The 9,114-nt window shown below is 36.1% G+C and overlaps 1 long non-coding RNA gene across 1 annotated transcript; it reads right to left on the bottom strand.

The window, feature by feature from the left end:
- Nucleotides 1-34: 34 nt before the first annotated feature.
- On the bottom strand, nt 35-1,817 carry LOC136266786 (uncharacterized). The gene is made up of 3 exons (XR_010706287.1): nt 1,689-1,817; nt 312-605; nt 35-265 (listed from the first exon to the last, which is right to left on the bottom strand). It is a non-coding gene; the product is annotated as an uncharacterized lncRNA (long non-coding RNA).
- Nucleotides 1,818-9,114: the final 7,297 nt, after the last annotated feature.

The raw sequence follows: 9,114 nt of genomic DNA, 5'->3' as shown, positions 1-9,114 counted from the left end.
CACCAATTGTATGTAACTTCAGAAATGTCTCATCCACTCTTAATACAAGGAATAATAATGATAACATTGCATTGATACTTGCTGTTATAAACTGTCATGCAAAAAAACCACTCTTTGATAACTTTGTTTCTGTCTACAAACCTGATATTATTGCAGGAACAGAATCTTGGTTGAGGTTGGACATACAGAACAGTGAAATATTTTGTGATGATTACCAAGTATTTAGACATGATAGAAGTGATGGTTTTGGAGGCGTCTTTCTAGCCTGCAATAAAATTTACTCATGGAATGAAATTGATACTAGTAACTACCTTTGTGAACTCATAGCTTCTGAACTGAATTATCTCGAAGTGAGTCTTTAATAGTAGTATCAGTGTATAGAGCACCTAACACGGATTTAAGATACCTAGAATTAATGTGTCACTGCTTAAATGACTTAGCTGATAAAAATCCCAATGCTGTGATATGGTTTGCTGGAGATGTGAATCTTCCAAACATCAACTGGTCAAATTGTTCAATCTCGGGGAACAACTATCCTTCTTCTTACTGTAACATCATCCTTGACATGTTTTGTGATGCTGGTTTGACTCAGTTGGTTGATTTCCCTACAAGAAATAAGAACACCCTTGACATTTTTGCCACTAACCGACCAAATTTAGTTAACAAATGTATACCTCTGCCAGGAATAAGTGACCATGACATAGTCTACATTGAATCATCTGTGAAGGCTGTCTATACGCCTCCAGCTAAAAGGAAACAGTTGTTGTGGTCAAAAGTCAACATGAATGATCTGAAAGATTTGATTAATAACTTTACTAGGACATTTCTAAGCAAGTATTCACCAGGTTCATCAATAGAACAGATGTGGGAAGAGTTTAAAGCTATTTGTTTGGAATGTGTTAACTTAATACCATCCAGGTTAATTACTAATAGATTTAACAAGCCCTGGATAACAGCAAACACCAAACAATATATGTGAGCTGATTTTGGAAAACCTACCTTTTTGGCACATTGGTAAATTTTCTGTTAAATAGCTTAAATAAGGTACTGGGTATAGTGCGCCAAGGTATAAACTTCCAAAAAAATTTTTTTCAACTTTAAAACTGCAACTTCTTACCACCTCACACACTTTTTGTGCTGCTTTTTATGAACTGCTGAACAAAATTTAGGCCAATGAACTTAGATTATCACATATTTTAAATTGATTTTACAAAATTTTAAAGTGAAAATTTCTACACGCCTCCAAAGATTGAGCAATACTTACTCAACCAAATAAGCTATGCTAAAACGGTTCTGTAACTTTTTTACATACTATTAAGTACGGTAGTACTTAATGGTAGGGATCATCAGGGTTCATCATTTCCCACCAAAAAAATCACACGAAAAGCAGACTTTCTAAGCTATAACGGCGATTTGTCATCATTGTACTATGAAAACAAAACACACCTATGCTTTCAAAACAGCTCGAAACGCATCCAATGGATTTCTACGAATTAAAAAAAAAATATTATCCGACCAAATTTTCTACTGACTGACTGACTGCCTGACTGACTGACGCGTTCAGTCAAGCGTATCGGAAAACTGGGTACTGCTACAGCCCTAATTCTTTCACAGAAACGCTCAAAATTTCTGCAAGAAGAAACCTTTGACATAGCGCTAAAGATACAGTGTGTGCGCTATTGTCTTACCTTTTATCCTTCTTTACTGCGGCCATCAGCCTTGGTAATCACCAGCATGGTAGGGCTTCACCACCCGGCTTACGCTAGCGCGGGGCACAAACACTAGCCAGCCAGAAAGGTTGTCGCACTAAATTATTCGAATACACGTGTTGTTTAGAAATAGACTTTGAGAAAGAGCGAGTTGTTCAACGGAGAGGAAGGGGGCGTGGAAACAAAGAAAGTGATGATGGAGGCAGCCAATCTGGGACAGAAGTTAAAGGTACACCACCAGTGACTCAGGAGCATGACACAGGACAGAACATAGCAACACAAGGTTGCAGTATTTTTGTTTATAATTATAAATAGTTGTGTATCAAGAGTAATTTGGATGAGGGACAGTGTCTATCTACACTACAGGCACAGCTCTAAGTATCACCTCTGGCTTCCCTAAATAATTAGCCTAACCTCATCATCAACACCGATCATCGCCTATCAACAAATCAGGGTAGATGTGTGGTGATGTGTTAATGCTTTGATGAATCTTAAGCTATAACTGGTAGCTATTATAACAATGCATGGTACTTCTATGCATAATTTACTTCAGCAAAATTAGTACCATGATAAAATTAATTTGCAATTGCATCCTTATGAACTTAGCATTTGTAATAGATTTTGTTGTAGAAATGAGCAGTGCACAGATGGTAAATGAGAATCACATATTAAGATTACTCAAATTACAAGAAAAAAATAAATTACATTTCAATAAAGCAGTCAACAATTTCTGGTAATGAAAATATAAGACAACTATTTCTGCTGAGAAAGATTTCATTCTACATCACACCTCGCTGTATGGTCTGTATAAAAGTCCATTGTACTATGTTACTAGCATTTACATTGAGAACTTGCATGTAATCCTGGAGATTCTGCTAATATGCTGCAGGTGAATAAAAAGTACACAAACAAGTGTAACAAAAAATTTGGAATTTTCAATATGAGTAGGGATCAAAGTGATAAAAAGTACTGAAACAAGTGAGATTTACCACCTGATGCCTTACTACTACACACATATCTTACTAGAACTGCAGAGGGTCTTGAAATGCTGAAACAAGTGACATTATCTACCACCTGAAGTCTTGCTAGTACACACAATCCCTATTTCAGTGCCATTGTCTATAACTTCTCAGGAACTGAAATAGGGATTGTGTGTACTAGCAAGACTTCAGGTGGTAGATAATGTCACTTGTTTCAGCATTTCAAGACCCTCTGCAGTTCTAGTAAGATATGTGTGTAGTAGTAAGGCATCAGGTGGTAAATCTCACTTGTTTCAGTACTTTTTATTACTTTGATCCCTACTCATATTGAAAATTCCAAATTTTTTGTTACACTTGTATAATATACATTCTATTCTGTGAAAAGAATTTAGATTCCTGCAAATATGCAGTAGTTGATGCATTTTAAGTTTTTTAGTTATTTGCTTGTATAACTCATTTTAAAGCAGCAATCAAGAAAATGCTCTGTAACTTTTTCACAGTACCATAGGTGAACACATCAAATGCTGTAAATCTAGTTTATCTTAAACTGTCACTGACTTGATGCATTTTTCATGAAAAATCAGGATTTATGAAGGGATAGGTCTGCAACTTAGAAATGCAACTTTGAAACAACCTGAAAATTGACTCAAATCGTAGGTGCCTAATTTTGTATAACTGTTCCAAATTTCATGGTAATAGCACTTTCCATTACAGAGTTACAGAATTTTAAAAATCGTGACTAAATCTTGGAAGTTTATGCCTTGGTGCACTATACTCATCTATCATGTGTCAAAATTTCAGCTTAATATCTTTAAGCATCCCTGAGATATGGCTAATTTTCTCTCCTGTACATTACAAACTAACTTTTATGGTAATGTATTGAGTTCTGTGAGTGATTAAGGGTGACAAATCACTTTGTTTACCAATAATTCCATTTTTACTATCTAGAATACTTTAAAAGACATTTTTAATAGTTTAATGAAGTATTATTGGTACATTTCTGCAATTAAATGCCATGTATTATTGTCTAAGACTAAGTTTTAGCCATTCCAGCACCTGAACAAATCACCTAATTGGTAAATTAGTTGTTGTCCCACGCATGTGAAATTACTACATTGTCTGATATAATCATCCATATCTCCTAAGAAAAAGAAGCTATGGCTATGAAACTTCACAGCAAGAAAGTTTAATAGTTGCTTTATCCAAATTTGCTAAAAATTAATATTGAAAAAAATGTTGAAATTTTCAATTGAGTTTTCCCAAAAAGTTTGCTTGTGTCCAAAAGGTAGGTTTTCCAAGATTCGGTCACATATTAGAAAGAAGAAGCGATTGTATAACCGTGCTCGCACATCTGGCTCTACCGAAGACTGGAATGCTTACCATACAGCTAAAAGGGTAGCCCAACGTGAATGTCGAAAAGCACATAATAATTATTTAACAAACTTGATAAATCTGCAATCAAATCGTCCGAATAAAAAACTATTTTCGTACATCAAAAGTCAGCGAAAAGACTGTAATGAAATTCCTACCTTGGAGGTAAACGGTGAAGTTGTTACTAATAATTTGGCAAAGGCTGAAGAGTTAAACAAGTATTTTAGTTCCGTCTTTACCAGAGAAGACAACAATTGCCCACCTATTGCTGATGCCAATTTTCCCTCTAAATTAAGAAGCCTGAACATTTCTGTCGAAGGAGTTGAGCAACTCCTTTCTAACACAGAACCGCACAAATCTAGTGGACCAGACCAGATCCCTGATAGACTCTTAAAGCTAATGTCAAGCAAAATTGCCCCATCACTTTCTCTAATTTACCAAGCTTCCCTTGAACAGAGTGTCCTTCCACAAGACTGGAAAAATGCCCTCGTGGTGCCAATCTTTAAGAAGGGAAGTCGTGCTTACTCCTCTAACTACAGACCAATTTCCTTAACATGCATTGTTTGTAAGATACTCGAACATATAATTTCCACCAGTATTTATCAACATCTAGAAGAAAATCATATTATATGCAGACAGCAACATGGCTTCCGTAAGCGGTGCTCATGCGAAACCCAACTGATATCAACTGTACATGACTTTGCGACTACTTTGAATAATGGTGGAGAGGTACATGCAATTCTACTGGACTTGTCAAAGACTTTTGATGCCGTTCCTCACAATAAGTTATCTCATAAACTGTCCTCATATGGTATACGTGGCCAATTGTTAAATTGGATCAATGCCTTTTTAACTGATAGAAAGCAGCAGAAAGTTGTACTAAATGGAGAAACCAGTCAACCACAATTAGTAATATCAGGAGTCCCACAGGGTTCTGTCCTGGGACCACTACTCTTTTTGTGTTACATTAATGATATCCCAACAGTAGTTAAATCTAAGATCAAGTTATATGCTGATGATGCTTTATTATACAGGAATATTAATTCAGAGGAAGACATTACTATTTTACAACAAGATCTAAATTTATTATCTCAGTGGGCCAAGAAATGGCAAAAGAACTTTAATCCAAGTAAATGCGAGTGTTTAAGAATATTGAACAAGTCTAACTTACCTAACCTTACATATCACATAGACTATACTAATATCCAACAAGTTGAATATGCTAAATACCTCGGAGTCACCATAGACCAAAAACTGAACTGGCATGAACACATCAACAACGTTGTCAAGAAGGGAAATTCTGTGCTTGGTTTTTTGCGACGAAACTTAGCAAACTGTCCAATCACTGTAAAATCATCATTCTATCAAACTTATTTACGACCAGTTTTAGAGTATGCATCAGTGGTATGGTCACCACATTACCAGACAGACATCGAGAGACTAGAGATGGTGCAAAGACGATGAGCAAGATTTGTTTTAAATAAGAAAGACAGATACGCTAGTGTGACTAAAATGATGGAATCTTTGGAATGGCCTAGTTTGCAAAGCAGAAGAACAAATGCAAAACTGATAATGTTTTACAATATTGTTGATGTTGATATTGATGACAATATACTAGTACCAGTAACATGTCACTATATACGTGGTCACCTCATGCAGCCATACACAAGAGTGGACACATACAAATGTTCATATATGCCATCATCGATTAAACTTTGGAATACCTTGCCAGGAGATGTTATCAATCAAAACTCAGTGGAAAATTTTCAAGCCAACTTGCACACACACACATGTACACACTTGTAATTAACTGACAACAAATAATGTTAATATACATTCACACACAATCATAATTGTGATTCAGATACGTATGTACGATTATACTCCACTTATGCAGGTATGTACATTAAATCTATATTATGTGATACATTATAATTAATTATTCAATTCAATCACTCTTTGTCATAAAATATTGTATACTGTTTACAACTGAAAGCAGGTACAGTTATATTATGTAATAACTTTTTAAAGTGTATAGTATAGACAGAAATGGAATTATGTTTCCTGAATATGACTGGACAGTCTTTCTATGTGATACATTATATCCACACAAAAGCAGCCAAGCTGTGAAAAAATGGTGCAGCCTTAAAAAACCTGGGTGAAAAAAAGTTGTGAAATCAAGGGTGGCTGCCAAGAAATGGCTGCAATAATGTTAATGCTCAGTGGCGTAGCCAGGAAAAACATTTTACCGAGGCAAAATTTATACATTGACCTAATTGAGAGGGTCTGACTCAACTGATTCACAAAAACTTTCAAGCTTGGTTAACTGGTTGGATGGAAGAAACTGTTTCAGAATTAAGACTCTGAGTGTTTTTCTACATGTCATAAGTAATACTCCAGCTTAGTTAATGCTACACTATACCAAGCTTCATTTATTAGACTAGTTTAATTTCACTCAGCACACAAAGCTGACTTACTTCGGAGATATTTTTAGAGGTCAGGCCATCCATGGACTGCAACGGAGGTCATAGTTATGTACACTGTACTTTTAATTATCTAATGTGATATTTAAGTCAGAAATTATCTCTTTAATAATTTCATGTGATATTCAGCTGCATGCACATCAAAAGCTGGCAGCTATATTTCTCCAAGGTGGGGGAAAACACGAGAAAAAAATGGGGGAAGAAAGCGGGAATATTCCTTAAGCAACTTTTGATAATATCGATAAAATTATATTATTAAACAATTACCACGTAATAATTGAATGATATAATGCACGAACCATCAATCAGCTGGTGACTCCCTGCTTGCAGTGAAGTATACAACAATTGTAAATAAATACAGCACATTAATTGTTTAAGGTGCTAGGTATCATGTAATTATTAAACGACTGTACAAATAAAATTAAAGATCAGATAGTACAGGGATCACATCCAACCTAACAGCTGGTCATGTTCAGTATTGCTACATAAAAAAGCAATGAAATACGGAAACATAGCACACCCGTTACCTGCTAGCATCATCGAGGTGACACAGGGTGTTGTCTAGGCTGTTGTACTGTGGGTTGCTTAAAGCTAGATAACACACAAACTGTAGGCAGCCTAGGTGGCACTGGTCCTGGACAGACAGGAACTGTAGGTAGCAATTTCCAACCTACCAATGTTTCACACATATTATTGCTACATAAATTATACACCTTCAATAAACATTTCACAAGCTGCCGTTCCAGTTAATGGTAGCCAATGCTTCGTACTTCGTAATGCACTTTACTGGATTAAAATTCATGCGGTATTTATTGAAATATAATAGCAAATCAAAGTTTGAGAAATAAAAATCCCCACAGGGAGCCCATACAAATAATTTCGTACGTAATTCTAATGCACCTATCAATGTAATCCCCGACTACCACTAATATGGGCTGAGGTGGGGGAAGGTGGGGATTTGCATTTCTGAAAATTACAATTCCCCACCTACTGGGGGAGTACTGGCGATACAAACCCCGACCAAGTCTCGACCTACAGACCCTGAGAATACTTGGGCTAGGCAGGGATTTGTACTGTTGTGTGGTGGTGATGAGTTAGTTCGAGTGGATTCTGGTATAAACATAATAGCTAGCACCCGAGACACTCTTTCCTAAACTGAAAGCACACATCTTCGCGGTCTGAGTGAAGTTCTTTAGCGAAGACAAATCCCCACTATGTCGGGGAAATTTAGCGATCAATTCCCCCACCATCCCTGACCTTTCCCCACCCTCAGCCCGTATCAGTGGTAGTCTGGCATTACATTGATAGGCGCATAATTGGAAGAATGTGGCACCGGTGATAGCCAAAGTTTCCGAGTGTTTCCGTGTGAATCTGTGGCTGATGAGGATGAAGATAGTGTTCCTGGGTAAACCGTATATGCTGATTTTGATTTTTCCATGTGCTTTTTGATTGGAGGACGATTGATGTTGCAATGATGAAAATATGGCCCTTTTAAAGGTAAATCGCCTGTTCAGAATTCAGCATTACAATCACCCTGGGCTTCAAGGCATCCCTCTGCATCAATGCAATTATAGTTTGAAGGTGAGCAGTTTGTTGTCTTGCACGGAGTTGCAAAATAAGGTTCATAATCTTTTCAAAAGTGGAGACTGGCATGTGATAACAGCCTTACATGGTTTCACACTCACCTGTTGTTATATTCTGGAGTATTTACTGCTGTTTTGATCCATTTTATAGCAGCTTCAGTGATTGTAATTTTGGTCAGAAACTATATATAATTTCTCTTTGTAGTATAGTGATGTCATTGTGTTATATAATAATTATTATCCTTAGTGCTTACAATGTGACAAATAAAGCTGAGCAGTGTCCAAACAAATCTATTTTAAAGAATAATGTTGATCATACATTTTGTTATCTGATTGTCATGTTTCCGAAGTATGTGTTAATTGTGACTTGTGATGCCAGTAATTACCATGTTACATGATGTTACTGATTTTTCTAGTTAGTTATCCCTGATAATGCATTGGGTACCTGTGTATACTTAGTGTTACACATTACACACAGTTTTATTTGTGAATCACTTGCTTTATTCATGTAATATTCTGAGTAGTCAGTCTCAGGGGTGGATTTAGGGACTTTCCTTTCTAAGTTAGTACCTGGCCAGTAATACCCTAAATCTTCTATGTGTATCAAAAGCAGACTTATTTCAGGAGCTATGCATCACTACCAGCACAAATAATGTCTATGTAACTATACCTATTGTTCAACTCTGTTCCAGGAGAGTATAGCTTCCTTTTCCTCAAGAGTTCTTCAAAAAACAGGTTTCAATTGTGGGTTGCATCTCCAGTTACAAAAGTTTTAATTGTGGGTTTTGTTTTATTCAGAAAATTAGCACTGTTTTCCACTATGGCTATAAGAGGTGATTAATGTGGTTTTTATATTTATAAAGTGAATTATATGATTCAAAAAGTATTAGTTGGTTTAATTGGTTAGAGTTTTCAGCTTATGTAGCTACCATTTCAGCTATTTAGCAAACTGTATTCTTGGTAATTTACAGTCTCGTAAGGCAACTAC

Source organism: Dysidea avara, chromosome 9 (genome assembly GCF_963678975.1).
Source record: "Dysidea avara chromosome 9, odDysAvar1.4, whole genome shotgun sequence".
Classification (NCBI taxonomy): domain Eukaryota; kingdom Metazoa; phylum Porifera; class Demospongiae; order Dictyoceratida; family Dysideidae; genus Dysidea; species Dysidea avara.
Note: the sequence above shows the minus strand (reverse complement) of the source record. Positions and strands in the feature narration are given on the sequence as shown.